Below are 16,665 nucleotides of genomic sequence, written 5' to 3'. Positions count from 1 at the left end.
TTGTTTGTTATGGTATAAGTGGTTATGATTGTAAGTGATAAAATTAACTAGTAATTCTGAGTAATTACTACTTTAGTAAGGAATAACACATGTTTTCAGCACTACTGCAGTTGCTAAATAATTCCAATAGATGGGAACATAAGACCACAATGATATTTCAGAATATTAGTTTAGTTTTCTCCCTGGATACAGCACCACTCCCCACGCTTCTTTCTGTCCCTTTCCACACTGCTAACGCAAGAGGAAGGACTGAAAAAGCATTTAACAGATTACTGTGAAGTAATATTATTATGATTCATGTTTATTATTACCTGTTTTTATGCTCATGTTTTACAGTTCATTAATATAATGATAATCATTAAGCCTGAATATTAATTCAGTCACCTCTGGTCGAGAAAAACGTATTTTCCCAGTACATTCATTCTCTAATTCATCAACCAGCATCGACCCGCTCTGCCTTCTCGAGCAAGCCAGGGGCATGTTGAGGTAAATTTAATTTAAAGGTAAAATGTTGAGGTTAATTTACTAACCGGAGGGTTGAATTATGTCATTTATTGGCGGGCTGGAAGACGCACTCTTGTCTTTTCTATTCCGAGGTTGTTTACTCGCAATATCAAATATTAAGATAATTTTTTATTATGCATGTATACTGAGGTTGACGTTCTGAGTAGTGATCATTTACCAGGGGTTCAATACCTGCTATAGTCACTATTTATTTGCTTTCCCAAAAGCAACACAGCCCTAATACGAGATATATAGCTAACTAAAGTAATGCGTTACTATTTTAGAAAATCATGGGACATATAGTCTGTGGTTGCATGCTATTTTATGTCAATTATATTGCTGCATGTAACGTTAGCAAATAACTGATATTTCGTGGTCTTATGCTGCCATCTATTGGAAATATTTTGCAATTAAAAGTTATTAATTCACATAAAGACGTAGGTGAGGCAGCTGAGAATTAAAATAAACGGAATGTGTCCAGCCTACTGAGGAGCCCCGAAAATAATATTCAAAAGATTAGTCCTTGGACACAGAGGGGTTAAACACTAAAGTTACTGTCCATCTAGTGAAGAGAGGAGAACCTGACAGAGGTAGCCAGCATCCGTCAATGAGAGAGAAGGAGAACTACGATGCTACTAATTAGTAACTAGCTAGCTTACCGAGCTGTACCGACTAGCTAAGATAACTAGGATGCTGCTGGTAGAGTAGCCATCATTTAGCAGACGCTCTTATCCAGAGCGCCTTCCAGTAGTGAATGCATACATTTCATACAATTTCATACATATTTTTTCCTGTGCTGGCCCCCCGTGGGAATCGAACCCACAACCCTGGCATTGCAAACACCATGCTCTACCAACTGAGCTACAGGGAATGTGAAAATGGGAGAGGAGAAATGACTAGAGACAGTGTTGTTTAACTCACTGACCATGACCCATGAGTTCTTCTTACCTTTGTTCAGTAGAAAAGTCTCCCTCTCTAAACACAATAGGTTGAACCATAGACCGGTCACTCTTCATGGACACACAGCTGGGTACAGGGGAGGCTGGTCTCTCCTGCTTGATTGGTCTTCAACACAACAGAGACAAACATTACATCTCTCATCTACTCTGATCTCAGATGGGAAAACATAAGAAGGGAAACAAGTGTTTCATTCCAAAACGCTATATATCCATTTTCAGAAATGTTGGGAAAATGTAATTTTATTGTTTAAAGAAATTATTAAACCACTACAAGGCTTTATAAAGGCTTCTAACGTTTGTAATTTCCACTTCCAAATGTCAGACATGATTTCATGAAAAAAATGGATCAACCCCCACAAAAAATGTCCCTTAATTTACAATCCACATGAACAAACACATTTGCTGCTGTTTTCCTGCTGTGATAAACTGGGTCAAATTAAGAGATGGCATCTGTAAGTGCATTCATCTAAAGACATCTAGGTGAGACAACCACATATCACAGTCAGATATACAGTATACCAACATTCCATTCCTGTTAAACATATATACAGCATTTAGCAACAAAACACATTTTCACACACACATCTAACATCTAGAACAGTTATATAGAATGTACCCCTAAGAAATACCTTCTGATTAACAAACGTTTTAGAATATAAATTCTTAAACAAAATAGTCAGCTCACCTCTTAGCTTTGGTATCATGTCCCCCAGAGACACTCATTTTAGAGACAGGACCCCTCTCCTCTCTCTCCCCAGCGAGTCTCATTTTAGAAGCAGGGCCCCCCTCCTCTCTCTCCCCAGAGAGACTCATTTTAGAGACAGGACCCCTAAACAGAGATCCAACATGTTGGTTGTGGTTAACACAGTGATGTCCTAAACAGAGATCCAGCATGTTGGTTGTGATCAACACAGTGACAACTAAACATAGATCCAGCATGTTGATTGTGGTTAACACAGTGACAACTAAACAGAGATCCAGCATGTTGGTTGTGGTTAACACAGTGACAACTAAACAGAGATCCAGCATGTTGGTTGTGGTTAACACAGTGACAACTAAACAGAGATCCAGCATGTTGGTTGTGGTTAACACAGTGACAACTAAACAGAGATCCAGCATGTTGGTTGTGGTTAACACAGTGACAACTAAACCGAGATCCAGCATGTTGGTTGTGGTTAACACAGTGACAACTAAACAGAGATCCAGCATGTTGGTTGTGGTTAACACAGTGACAACTAAACAGAGATCCAGCATGTTGGTTGTGGTTAACACAGTGACAACTAAACAGAGATCCAGCATGTTGGTTGTGGTTAACACAGTAACAACTAAACAGAGATCCAGCATGTTGGTTGTGGTTAACACAGTAACAACTAAACAGAGATCCAGCATGTTGGTTGTGGTTAACACAGTGACAACTAAACAGAGATCCAGCATGTTGGTTGTGGTTAACACAGTGACAACTAAACAGAGATCCAACATGTTGGTTGTGGTTAACACAGTGACAACTAGTTATTGACTGTCAATTGTTCTCATGTATTCATTATCTCTTAGAAATAAAACATTTACTAACAGACATAGAAACAGTCAGTTGATTTAATGCATCACATGAACATGTAATCATGACTGATATTTGTCACCTCATCTCCATGTTTAGTGTCAATAATAATAATAATAACAATAATATAATGTGTCACTCTTCGTTAAGGCAGGGGTTCCCAAATGTGCTTGGTGACCCACCAACGGAGGTGTTCTTTGAGTTGGGTTGAACGGTGAAAACCAAACCATTTGACATGGATAATCCTGTGTTCTGATGCTCTAACATTATAACAACATCAGTGGGGGCCTAATTGTCTAGCTTTTATTTAGCTGATTGAAAATTATCAAAGATTATATGCTATAATTGAAAAAGTCCATTATCTTTTCTACATACTTTCTATTTGGTTTTAGTCGTTTAATTAGTTAATACTGAAAACATTTGTTTTTGGCAATGTCATCCCTCGACCCACCTGTACCCCTGCCGTGATCCACAAGTGGTCCTGACAGAGATCACATAGGCTACCAGTAGCAGGACTCATCACCTTCAAATCAGTTTCAATCTAAATAACTGAGCATGTAGCAATATTATCTAAACATTTCCTACAGAGACCATCAGGTCGTTCATCAATATAAAGGATATTTAAAAACATTTCCTACAGAGACCATCAGGTCATCATCAATATAAAGGATATTTAAAAACATTTCCTACAGAGACCATCAGGTCGTTCAGCAATATAAAGGATCATATCTCAAGTCTACTCTCTCTATTGAATGTTTGATGACTTAACTTCATAATAATTAGCCTAGACTTACCAGAGTCTGTCTGTCTTTCCTTCAAATCAACTCATTTATCCGACTTCTAATTGTACAGAGAAATATGTGCCACAGTTTCTACAGCCATTTTGTAACTGCGTGGGCTACAAACTTATTTATAATTTCATGTGAGGAAATCACATATTTTCTGATGCTCTTGCAGAGGAAGTAGTCTATATTACAAACTTCAAAATCCTTTTTATAATAATCTCAAATACACAACAATTTTTATATTCACTACATTGCAGGAAAGTTCTCATGCAAAAGGTTATACAATTCAGATCCTGTACAGAGTTTGTCTTTGGTTTCGGGAAGGCTGAAAGATAACATTGAAATCCCCCCAAGTATTGCAAACAGGATGTTAACTTAGTCACAAGGTTGCGCTAACTACAGTAGTGTTGCAAAATCCTTTACACCCCACTCTTCCCCATCAGTCTTAAGAACAAAACATGTGGTTTAATGTAGATACATTTAGATACAACAGAAACAACATGTGGTATTCTCAACTTCTCTTTTAACAGAACAGAGACATTTCAGAGGAGGCTGGTGGGAAGTGTTATAGGAGGACGGGTTCCTTTTTATGGCTGAAATGGAATAACTAAATGAATTCCATTTATTCCATTCCAGTCTTTACACTGAGCCTGTCCTCATATTGCTCCTCCACCAGCCTCCTCTGGTTTGTATGTGAAACTTTTAACACTAGAATCAGTCCTGCTCCCTGACTTTTAACACTAGAATCAGTCCTGCTCCCTGACTTTTAACACTAGAATCAGTCCTGCTCCCTGACTTTTCCTAAATGTTTGTATTTTACACTGCTCATTTGTCCGAATTTTGAAATCAAGAACAGAAAAGAGACTTTTGACCAGTTTTTTTCCCACCTACTACCTTAGCCCACCAAGACAATGTGCTGTTGAACCTTGGTACCCAGCCAGCCACTAATGAGTCTCCCTTTCCTCACTGAATAAATTGGCCATAATTGTACACCTTATATGATAATATAAGTTTTTACCTTTATTTAACTAGGCAAATCAGTTAAGAACAAATTCTTATTTTCAATGACGGCCTAGGAACAGTGGGTTAACTGCCTTGTTCAGGGGCAGAACGACTTTTACCTTCTCAGCTCAGGGATTCGATCCAGCAACCTTTCAAGTACTGGCTCAACACTCTAACCACTAGGCTACCTGCCGCCTCTACACTCTAACCACTAGGCTACCTGCCGTCCCTCCACTCTAACCACTAGGCTACCTGCCTCCCCTCCACTCTAACCACTAGGCTACCTGCCTCCCCTACACTCTAACCACTAGGCTACCTGCCGCCTCCACACTCTAACCACTAGGCTACCTGCCGCCTCTACACTCTAACCACTAGGCTACCTGCCGCCTCTACACTCTAACCACTAGGCTACCTGCCGTCCCTCCACTCTAACCACTAGGCTACCTGCCGCCTCTCCACTCTAACCACTAGGCTACCTGCCGCCCCTCCACTCAAACCACTAGGCTACCTGCCTCCACTCCACTCTAACCACTAGGCTACCTGCCGCCCCTCCACTCTAACCACTAGGCTACCTGCCTCCCCTCCACTCTAACCACTAGGCTACCTGCCGCCCCTCCACTCTAACCACTAGGCTACCTACCTCCCCTCCACTCTAACCACTAGGCTACCTGCCGCCCCTCCACTCTAACCGCTAGGCTACCTGCCACCCCTCCACTCTAACCACTAGGCTACCTGCCGCCCCTCCACTCTAACCACTAGGCTACCTGCCTCCCCTCCACTCTAACCACTAGGCTACCTGCCGCCCCTCCACTCTAACCGCTAGGCTACCTGCCACCCCTCCACTCTAACCTCTAGGCTACCTGCCGCCCCTCCACTCTAACCGCTAGGCTACCTGCCGCCCTTCCACTCTAACCACTAGGCTACCTGCCTCCCCTCCACTCTAACCACTAGGCTACCTGCCGCCCCTCCACTCTAACCACTAGGCTACCTGCCTCCCCTCCACTCTAACCACTAGGCTACCTGCCGCCCCTCCACTCTAACCACTAGGCTACCTGCCGCCCCTCCACTCTAACCACTAGGCTACCTGCCGCCTCTACACTCTAACCACTAGGCTACCTGCCGTCCCTCCACTCTAACCACTAGGCTACCTGCCGCCTCTACACTCTAACCACTAGGCTACCTGCCTCCCCTCCACTCTAACCACTAGGCTACCTGCCTCCCCTCCACTCTAACCACTAGGCTACCTGCCGTCCCTCCACTCTAACCACTAGGCTACCTGCCTCCTCTACACTCTAACCACTAGGCTACCTGCCTCCTCTACACTCTAACCACTAGGCTACCTGCCTCCTCTACACTCTAACCACTAGGCTACCTGCCGCCTCTACACTCTAACCACTAGGCTACCTGCTGCCCCTCCACTCTAACCACTAGGCTACCTGCCGTCCCTCCACTCTAACCACTAGGCTACCTGCCGCCTCTACACTCTAACCACTAGGCTACCTGCCTCCTCTACACTCTAACCACTAGGCTACCTGCCGCCTCTACACTCTAACCACTAGGCTATCTGCCTCCCCTCCACTCTAACCACTAGGCTACCTGCCTCCTCTACACTCTAACCACTAGGCTACCTGCCGCCTCTACACTCTAACCACTAGGCTACCTGCCGCCCCTCCACTCTAACCACTAGGCTACCTGCCGTCCCTCCAATCTAACCACTAGGTTACCTGCCGCCTCTACACTCTAACCACTAGGCTACCTGCCTCCTCTACACTCTAACCACTAGGCTACCTGCCTCCTCTACACTCTAACCACTAGGCTACCTGCATCCTCTACACTCTAACCACTAGGCTACCTGCCTCCTCTACACTCTAACCAGTAGGCTACCTGCTGCCCCTCCACTCTAACCACTAGGTTACCTGCCGCCCCAACACTCTAACCACTAGGCTACCTGCCGTCCCTCCACTCTAACCACTAGGCTACCTGCCGCCTCTACACTCTAACCAATAGGCTACCTGCCGCCTCTACACTCTAACCACTAGGCTACCTGCCTCCTCTACACTCTAACCACTAGGTTACCTGTCTCCTCTACACTCTAACCAATAGGCTACCTGCCGCCTCTATACTCTAACCACTAGGCTACGCTGCCTCCTCTACACTCTAAACACTAGGCTACCTGCCTCCTCTACACTCTGACCACTAGGCTACCTGCCTCCTCTACACTCTAACCAATAGGCTACCTGCCGCCTCTACACTCTAACCACTAGGCTACGCTGCCTCCTCTACACTCTAACCACTTGGCTACCTGCCTCCTCTACACTCGAACCACTAGGCTACCTGCCTCCTCTACACTCTAACCACTAGGCTACCTGCCGCCTCTACACTCTAACCACTAGGCTACCTGCCTCCTCTACACTCTAACCACTAGGCTACCTGCCGTCCCTCCACTCTAACCACTAGGCTACCTGCCGTCCCTCCACTCTAACCACTAGGCTACCTGCCTCCCCTCCACTCTAACCACTAGGCTACCTGCCGTCCCTCCACTCTAACCACTAGGCTACCTGCCTCCTCTACACTCTAACCACTAGGCTACCTGCCGTCCCTCCACTCTAACCACTAGGCTACCTGCCTCCCCTCCACTCTAACCAGTAGGCTACCTGCCGTCCCTCCACTCTAACCACTAGGCTACCTGCCTCCCCTCCACTCTAACCACTAGGCTACCTGCCACCCCTCCACTCTAACCACTAGGCTACCTGCCGTCCCTCCACTCTAACCACTAGGCTACCTGCCGCCCCTCCACTCTAACCACTAGGCTACCTGCCGCCCATCCACTCTAACCACTAGGCTACCTGCCGCCCCTCCACTCTAACCACTAGGCTACCTGCCTCCCCTCCACTCTAACCACTAGGCTACCTGCCTCCCCTCCACTCTAACCACTAGGCTACCTGCCTCCCCTCCACTCTAACCACTAGGCTACCTGCCGCCCCTCCACTCTAACCACTAGTCTACCTGCCTCCCCCTCCACTCTAACCACTAGGCTACCTGCCACCCCTCCACTCTAACCACTAGGCTACCTGCCTCCCCTCCACTCTAACCACTAGGCTACCTGCCTCCCCTCCACTCTAACCACTAGGCTACCTGCCGCCCCCAAATGAGGCCTAACTGAATGATAAGGAGGGTGTAGAGGTTGATTTAATGTAGAACAATAGTGTATTGATGAAGTGTAGAGGTTGATTTAATGTAGAACAATAGTGTATTGATGAGGTGTAGAGGTTGATTTAATGTAGAACAATAGTGTAGTGATGAGGTGTAGAGGTTGATTTAATGTAGAACAATAGTGTATTGATGAGGTGTAGAGGTTGATTTAATGTAGAACAATAGTGTAGTGATGAGGTGTAGAGGTTGATTTAATGTAGAACAATAGTGTAGTGATGAGGTGTAGAGGTTGATTTAATGTAGAACAATAGTGTAGTGATGAGGTGTAGAGGTTGATTTAATGTAGAACAATAGTGTAGTGATGAGGTGTAGAGGTTGATTTAATGTAGAACAATAGTGTATTGATGAGGTGTAGAGGTTGATTTAATGTAGAACAATAGTGTATTGATGAGGTGTAGAGGTTGATTTAATGTAGAACAATAGTGTAGTGATGAGGTGTAGAGGTTGATTTAATGTAGAACAATAGTGTAGTGATGAGGTGTAGAGATTGATTTAATGTAGAACAATAGTGTATTGATGAGGTGTAGAGGTTGATTTAATGTAGAACAATAGTGTATTGATGAGGTTGTAGAGGTTGATTTAATGTAGAACAATAGTGTATTGATGAGGTGTAGAGGTTGATTTAATGTAGAACAATAGTGTATTGATGAGGTGTAGAGGTTGATTTAATGTAGAACAATAGTGTAGTGATGAGGTGTAGAGGTTGATTTAATGTAGAACAATAGTGTATTGATGAGGTGTAGAGGTTGATTTAATGTAGAACAATAGTGTATTGATGAGGTGTAGAGATTGATTTAATGTAGAACAATAGTGTATTGATGAGGTGTAGAGGTTGATTTAATGTAGAACAATAGTGTATTGATGAGGTGTAGAGGTTGATTTAATGTAGAACAATAGTGTATTGATGAGGTGTAGAGGTTGATTTAATGTAGAAAGACAACAGTGTGATGAGGTGTAGAGGTTGATTTAATGTAGAAAGACAACAGTGTGATGAGGTGTAGAGGTTGATTTAATGTAGAACAATAGTGTGTTGATGAGGTGTAGAGGTTGATTTAATGTAGAAAGACAACAGTGTATTGATGAGGTGTAGAGGTTGATTTAATGTAGAACAATAGTGTATTGATGAGGTGTAGAGGTTGATTTAATGTAGAACAATAGTGTATTGATGAGGTGTAGAGGTTGATTTAATGTAGAACAATAGTGTATTGATGAGGTGTAGAGGTTGATTTAATGTAGAACAATAGTGTAGTGATGAGGTGTAGAGGTTGATTTAATGTAGAACAATAGTGTAGTGATGAGGTGTAGAGGTTGATTTAATGTAGAACAATAGTGTATTGATGAGGTGTAGAGGTTGATTTAATGTAGAACAATAGTGTATTGATGAGGTGTAGAGGTTGATTTAATGTAGAACAATAGTGTATTGATGAGGTGTAGAGGTTGATTTAATGTAGAACAATAGTGTATTGATGAGGTGTAGAGGTTGATTTAATGTAGAACAATAGTGTAGTGATGAGGTGTAGAGGTTGATTTAATGTAGAACAATAGTGTATTGATGAGGTGTAGAGGTTGATTTAATGTAGAACAATAGTGTATTGATGAGGTGTAGAGTTGATTTAATGTAGAACAATAGTGTATTGATGAGGTGTAGAGATTGATTTAATGTAGAACAATAGTGTATTGATGAGGTGTAGAGGTTGATTTAATGTAGAACAATAGTGTATTGAGGTGTAGAGGTTGATTTAATGTAGAACAATAGTGTATTGATGAGGTGTAGAGGTTGATTTAATGTAGAAAGACAACAGTGTGATGAGGTGTAGAGGTTGATTTAATGTAGAAAGACAACAGTGTGATGAGGTGTAGAGGTTGATTTAATGTAGAACAATAGTGTGTTGATGAGGTGTAGAGGTTGATTTAATGTAGAAAGACAACAGTGTATTGATGAGGTGTAGAGGTTGATTTAATGTAGAACAATAGTGTATTGATGAGGTGTAGAGGTTGATTTAATGTAGAACAATAGTGTAGTGATGAGGTGTAGAGGTTGATTTAATGTAGAACAATAGTGTAGTGATGAGGTGTAGAGGTTGATTTAATGTAGAACAATAGTGTATTGATGAGGTGTAGAGGTTGATTTAATGTAGAACAATAGTGTATTGATGAGGTGTAGAGGTTGATTTAATGTAGAACAATAGTGTATTGATGAGGTGTAGAGGTTGATTTAATGTAGAACAATAGTGTATTGATGAGGTGTAGAGGTTGATTTAATGTAGAACAATAGTGTATTGATGAGGTGTAGAGGTTGATTTAATGTAGAACAATAGTGTATTGATGAGGTGTAGAGGTTGATTTAATGTAGAAAGACAATAGTGTATTGATGAGGTGTAGAGGTTGATTTAATGTAGAACAATAGTGTATTGATGAGGTGTAGAGGTGATTTAATGTAGAACAATAGTGTAGTGATGAGGTGTAGAGGTTGATTTAATGTAGAACAATAGTGTATTGATGAGGTGAAGAGGTTGATTTAATGTAGAAAGACAATAGTGTATTGATGAGGTGTAGAGGTTGATTTAATGTAGAACAATAGTGTATTGATGAGGTGTAGAGGTTGATTTAATGTAGAACAATAGTGTAGTGATGAGGTGTAGAGGTTGATTTAATGTAGAACAATAGTGTATTGATGAGGTGAAGAGGTTGATTTAATGTAGAAAGACAATAGTGTATTGATGAGGTGTAGAGGTTGATTTAATGTAGAACAATAGTGTATTGATGAGGTGTAGAGGTTGATTTAATGTAGAACAATAGTGTAGTGATGAGGTGTAGAGGTTGATTTAATGTAGAACAATAGTGTATTGATGAGGTGTAGAGGTTGATTTAATGTAGAACAATAGTGTAGTGATGAGGTGAAGAGGTTGATTTAATGTAGAACAATAGTGTAGTGATGAGGTGTAGAGGTTGATTTAATGTAGAACAATAGTGTAGTGATGAGGTGTAGAGGTTGATTTAATGTAGAACAATAGTGTATTGATGAGGTGAAGAGGTTGATTTAATGTAGAACAATAGTGTAGTGATGAGGTGTAGAGGTTGATTTAATGTAGAACAATAGTGTATTGATGAGGTGTAGAGGTTGATTTAATGTAGAACAATAGTGTATTGATGAGGTGTAGAGGTTGATTTAATGTAGAAAGACAACAGTGTAGTGATGAGTTTGTGTTATGCCTATTTATCAGCAGCAAATCATTTGACCACACCCCTTGTGGGTTAATAATATTCTCTTTTATGTTTTACTTTCCACAAATAAACTGTTGTGGGTCTGTTTTATTGACTGTAACTCTAACACTAATCACATGTATTGTAAGGAAATGAACATATGCTATGAGTTACAGTAGGCCTTTAGAGTAATGTATAACATGTCCTGGACTCTGTCCAAGTTGATGAGGGGGAAACAAACGATACCAGTCAACCTTCACAGCTGGCCCATCGACACTACTCCTAAACTATACCAAAACTAATTTCACACATGATAAGAGTTATCCTGATCAGCCGGCCCATCGACACTACTCCTAAACTGTACCAAAACTATCTAGTGTAGTATGTGCACCTTACTGGACTGTTTTTCATCGTTTGTTTTGTTTAAGTGTTATTTCTTTAATAAATCAAGAAGATGAGCACTTTACCCGCTGCGTTTTGGTCCCCGTTTTTCGAGGTATGTGACAAAATGAGCATCTATTTACCAAATCCTCCTTCAGAGTCACATGCAGGTAAAATACTTTTATTTCTATATAGTACTGTATCTGAAAGAGCAGATTCTGCAGGTTAAACATTGTGATTTCTATACTGTATCTGAAAGAGCAGATTCTGCAGGTTAAACATTGTGATTTCTATATAATACTGTATCTGAAAGAGCAGATTCTGCAGGTTAAACATTGTGATTTCTATATAGTACTGTATCTGAAAGAGCATATTCAGCAGGTTAAACATTGTGATTTCTATATAATACTGTATCTGAAAGAGCAGATTCTGCAGGTAAAACATTTTGATTTCTATATAGTACTGTATCTGAAAGAGCAGATTCTGCAGGTAAAACATTGTGATTTCTATATAGTACTGTATCTGAAAGAGCAGATTCTGCAGGTTAAACATTGTGATTTCTATATAGTACTGTATCTGAAAGAGCATATTCAGCAGGTTAAACATTGTGATTTCTATATAATACTGTATCTGAAAGAGCAGATTCTGCAGGTAAAACATTTTGATTTCTATATAGTACTGTATCTGAAAGAGCAGATTCTGCAGGTAAAAAATTGTGTTTCTATATAGTACTGTATCTGAAAGAGCATATTCTGCAGGTTAAACATTGTGATTTCTATATAGTACTGTATCTGAAAGAGCATATTCAGCAGGTAAAACATTGTGTTTCTATATAGTACTGTATCTGAAAGAGCAGATTCTGCAGGTAAAACATTGTGATTTCTATATAATACTGTATCTGAAAGAGCAGATTCTGCAGGTTAAACATTGTGATTTCTATATAGTACTGTATCTGAAAGAGCATATTCTGCAGGTTAAACATTGTGATTTCTATATAATACTGTATCTGAAAGAGCATATTCAGCAGGTAAAACATTGTGATTTCTATATAATACTGTATCTGAAAGAGCAGATTCAGCAGGTAAAACATTGTGATTTCTATATAGTACTGTATCTGAAAGAGCAGATTCTGCAGGTTAAACATTGTGTTTCTATATAGTACTGTATCTGAAAGAGCAGATTCTGCAGGTTAAACATTGTGATTTCTATATAGTACTGTATCTGAAAGAGCATATTCAGCAGGTAAAACATTGTGTTTCTATATAGTACTGTATCTGAAAGAGCAGATTCTGCAGGTTAAACATTGTGATTTCTATATAGTACTGTATCTGAAAGAGCAGATTCTGCAGGTAAAACATTGTGATTTCTATATAGTACTGTATCTGAAAGAGCAGATTCTGCAGGTAAAACATTGTGATTTCTATATAGTACTGTATCTGAAAGAGCAGATTCTGCAGTTTCTATGACACTTACCTTTATCAAATAACTCTCAACATTCAAGAGGTGCAGCTTTATTTCCAAAGTTCAATTTTTCTTCAACAATATCCGTGTTGTCCATGTATTTATCACATGACCAATCCAGCAGCAGCATTGATCTGGCAACTAAGCAAAAACTATTAACATAATCAAATTAAAATCTGCTATTCTGTCGTCAGTGGATGAACGGCCAATAGAAACCAGATAGAAACTGATCGTGGTGCATGTGACTTCAGGTCTGGTTAGCCGCAGATGTCGAAACCAACTTGCTCAATGTTTTTCCATGTCTGGGGAAAGATGAAACCAGGCCAGCGAGTGAGTGACTGTCTGAGACTGTCTGAGACTGTGGTTTTGAGTCATGTGGAGCCTTACATGGGCAAAAGGCAGAAATGTGACTGTGGAAAGCTTCTTCACATCAGTTTCCCTGTCAGACAAGTCGATTGCAAAGAACACCAGCCTGCTAGGAATAGTGAACAAACAAAGGGGGCGCTGCCCTCCTCTGCACAAAACAAAATATCTGCTGAGAGAGGTAAAGCAACACTCACAGTGTGATGGAGAGTGGTAAAGCAACACTCACAGTGTGATGGAGAGTGGTAAAGCAACACTCACAGTGTGATGGAGAGTGGTAAAGCAACACCCACAGTGTGATGGAGAGTGGTAAAGCAACACTCACAGTGTGATGGAGAGTGGTAAAGCAACACTCACAGTGTGATGGAGAGTGGTAAAGCAACACTCACAGTGTGATGGAGAGTGGTAAAGCAACACTCACAGTGTGATGGAGAGTGGTAAAGCAACAATCACAGTGTGATGGAGAGAGGTAAAGCAACACTCACGGTGTGATGGAGAGTGGTAAAGCAACAATCACGGTGTGATGGAGAGAGGTAAAGCAACACTCACAGTGTGATGGAGAGTGGTAAAGCAACACTCACAGTGTGATGGAGAGTGGTAAAGCAACACTCACAGTGTGATGGAGAGAGGTAAAGCAACACTCACAGTGTGTAGAGAGTGGTAAAGCAACACTCACAGTGTGTAGAGAGTGGTAAAGCAACACTCACAGTGTGATGGAGAGTTGTAAAGTAACACTCACAGTGTGATGGAGAGTGGTAAAGCAACACTCACAGTGTGATGGAGAGTGGTAAAGCAACACTCACAGTGTGATGGAGAGAGGTAAAGCAACACTCACAGTGTGATGGAGAGTGGTAAAGCAACACTCACGGTGTGATGGAGAGTGGTAAAGCAACACTCACAGTGTGATGGAGAGTGGTAAAGCAACACTCACAGTGTGATGGAGAGTGGTAAAGCAACACTCACAGTGTGTAGAGAGAGGTAAAGCAACACTCACAGTGTGATGGAGAGTGGTAAAGCAACACTCACAGTGTGTAGAGAGAGGTAAAGCAACACTCACAGTGTGATGGAGAGAGGTAAAGCAACACTCACAGTGTGATGGAGAGAGGTAAAGCAACACTCACAGTGTGATGGAGAGTGGTAAAGCAACACTCACAGTGTGATGGAGAGTGGTAAAGCAACACTCACAGTTTGATGGAGAGAGGTAAAGCAACACTCACAGTGTGATGTAGAGTGGTAAAGCAACACTCACAGTGTGTAGAGAGTGGTAAAGCAACACTCACAGTGTGATGGAGAGTGGTAAAGCAACGCTCACAGTGTGATGGAGAGTGGTAAAGCAACACTCACAGTGTGATGGAGAGTGGTAAAGCAACACTCACAGTGTGATGGAGAGTGGTAAAGCAACACTCACGGTGTGATGGAGAGAGGTAAAGCAACACTCACAGTGTGATGGAGAGAGGTAAAGCAACACTCACAGTGTGTTGGAGAGAGGTAAAGCAACACTCACAGTGTGATGTAGAGTGGTAAAGCAACACTCACAGTGTGATGGAGAGTGGTAAAGCAACACTCACAGTGTGTAGAGAGTGGTAAAGCAACACTCACGGTGTGATGGAGAGTGGTAAAGCAACACTCACAGTGTGATGGAGAGAGGTAAAGCAACACTCACAGTGTGATGGAGAGTGGTAAAGCAACACTCACAGTGTGATGGAGAGTGGTAAAGCAACACTCACAGTGTGTAGAGAGTGGTAAAGCAACACTCACGGTGTGATGGAGAGTGGTAAAGCAACACTCACAGTGTGATGGAGAGAGGTAAAGCAACACTCACAGTGTGTAGAGAGTGGTAAAGCAACACTCACAGTGTGATGGACAGTGGTAAAGCAACACTCACAGTGTGATGGAGAGAGGTAAAGCAACACTCACAGTGTGATGGAGAGTGGTAAAGCAACACTCACAGTGTGATGGAGAGTGGTAAAGCAACACTCACAGTGTGTAGAGAGTGGTAAAGCAACACTCACAGTGTGATGGAGAGTGGTAAAGCAACACTCACAGTGTGATGGAGAGTGGTAAAGCAACACTCACAGTGTGATGGAGAGTGGTAAAGCAACAATCACAGTGTGATGGAGAGAGGTAAAGCAACACTCACGGTGTGATGGAGAGTGGTAAAGCAACAATCACGGTGTGATGGAGAGAGGTAAAGCAACACTCACAGTGTGATGGAGAGTGGTAAAGCAACACTCACAGTGTGATGGAGAGAGGTAAAGCAACACTCACAGTGTGATGGAGGGTGGTAAAGCAACACTCACAGTGTGATGGAGAGAGGTAAAGCAACACTCACGGTGTGATGGAGAGAGGTAAAGCAACACTCACAGTGTGATGGAGGGTGGTAAAGCAACACTCACAGTGTGATGGAGAGAGGTAAAGCAACAATCACGGTGTGATGGAGAGAGGTAAAGCAACACTCACAGTGTGATGGAGGGTGGTAAAGCAACACTCACAGTGTGATGGAGAGAGGTAAAGCAACACTCACAGTGTGTAGAGAGAGGTAAAGCAACACTCACAGTGTGATGGAGAGTGGTAAAGCAACACTCACAGTGTGATGGAGAGGGGTAAAGCAACACTCACAGTGTGATGGAGAGAGGTAAAGCAACACTCACGGTGTGATGGAGAGAGGTAAAGCAACACTCACAGTGTGTAGAGAGTGGTAAAGCAACACTCACAGTGTGTAGAGAGTGGTAAAGCAACACTCACAGTGTGATGGAGAGTGGTAAAGCAACACTCACGGTGTGATAGAGAGAGGTAAAGCAACACTCACAGTGTGATGGAGAGTGGTAAAGCAACACTCACGGTGTACAGATGTAAAATAAATAAATGTTTGCATCCTCAGCACCACTGGATCTGGCATGTGAGCTTCATGAGAACCACATGAATGCCAAGAAAGAAACTACATCCGCCAAGCAGGCAGCAAGTCCTGCTCTCCCTCTTCCCTAAACACCACAGCTCCAAGCAGGCAGCAGGTCCTGGTCTCCCTCTTCCCCAAGCACCACAGCTCCAAGCAGGCAGCAGGTCCTGATCTCTCTCTCTTCCCCAAGCACCACAGCTCCAAGCAGGCAGCAGGTCCTGCTCTCTCTCTTCCCCAAGCACCACAGCTCCAAGCAGGAAGCAGGTCCTGCTCTCTCTCTTCCCCAAGCACCACAGCTCCAAGCAGGAAGCAGGTCCTGCTCTCCCTCTTTCCCAAGCACCA

The 16,665-nt window shown here is 42.2% G+C and overlaps 1 long non-coding RNA gene across 1 annotated transcript; it reads right to left on the bottom strand.

Moving 5' to 3' along the window:
- Nucleotides 1–1,529: 1,529 nt before the first annotated feature.
- LOC115148390 (uncharacterized) lies at nt 1,530–13,332 on the bottom strand. The gene is made up of 3 exons (XR_003866651.1): nt 13,077–13,332; nt 2,149–2,292; nt 1,530–1,569 (listed from the first exon to the last, which is right to left on the bottom strand). It is a non-coding gene; the product is annotated as an uncharacterized LOC115148390 (long non-coding RNA).
- Nucleotides 13,333–16,665: the final 3,333 nt, after the last annotated feature.

The sequence above is a fragment of the Salmo trutta genome, chromosome 15 (genome assembly GCF_901001165.1).
Source record: "Salmo trutta chromosome 15, fSalTru1.1, whole genome shotgun sequence".
Classification (NCBI taxonomy): Eukaryota; Metazoa; Chordata; class Actinopteri; order Salmoniformes; family Salmonidae; genus Salmo; species Salmo trutta.
Note: the sequence above shows the minus strand (reverse complement) of the source record. Positions and strands in the feature narration are given on the sequence as shown.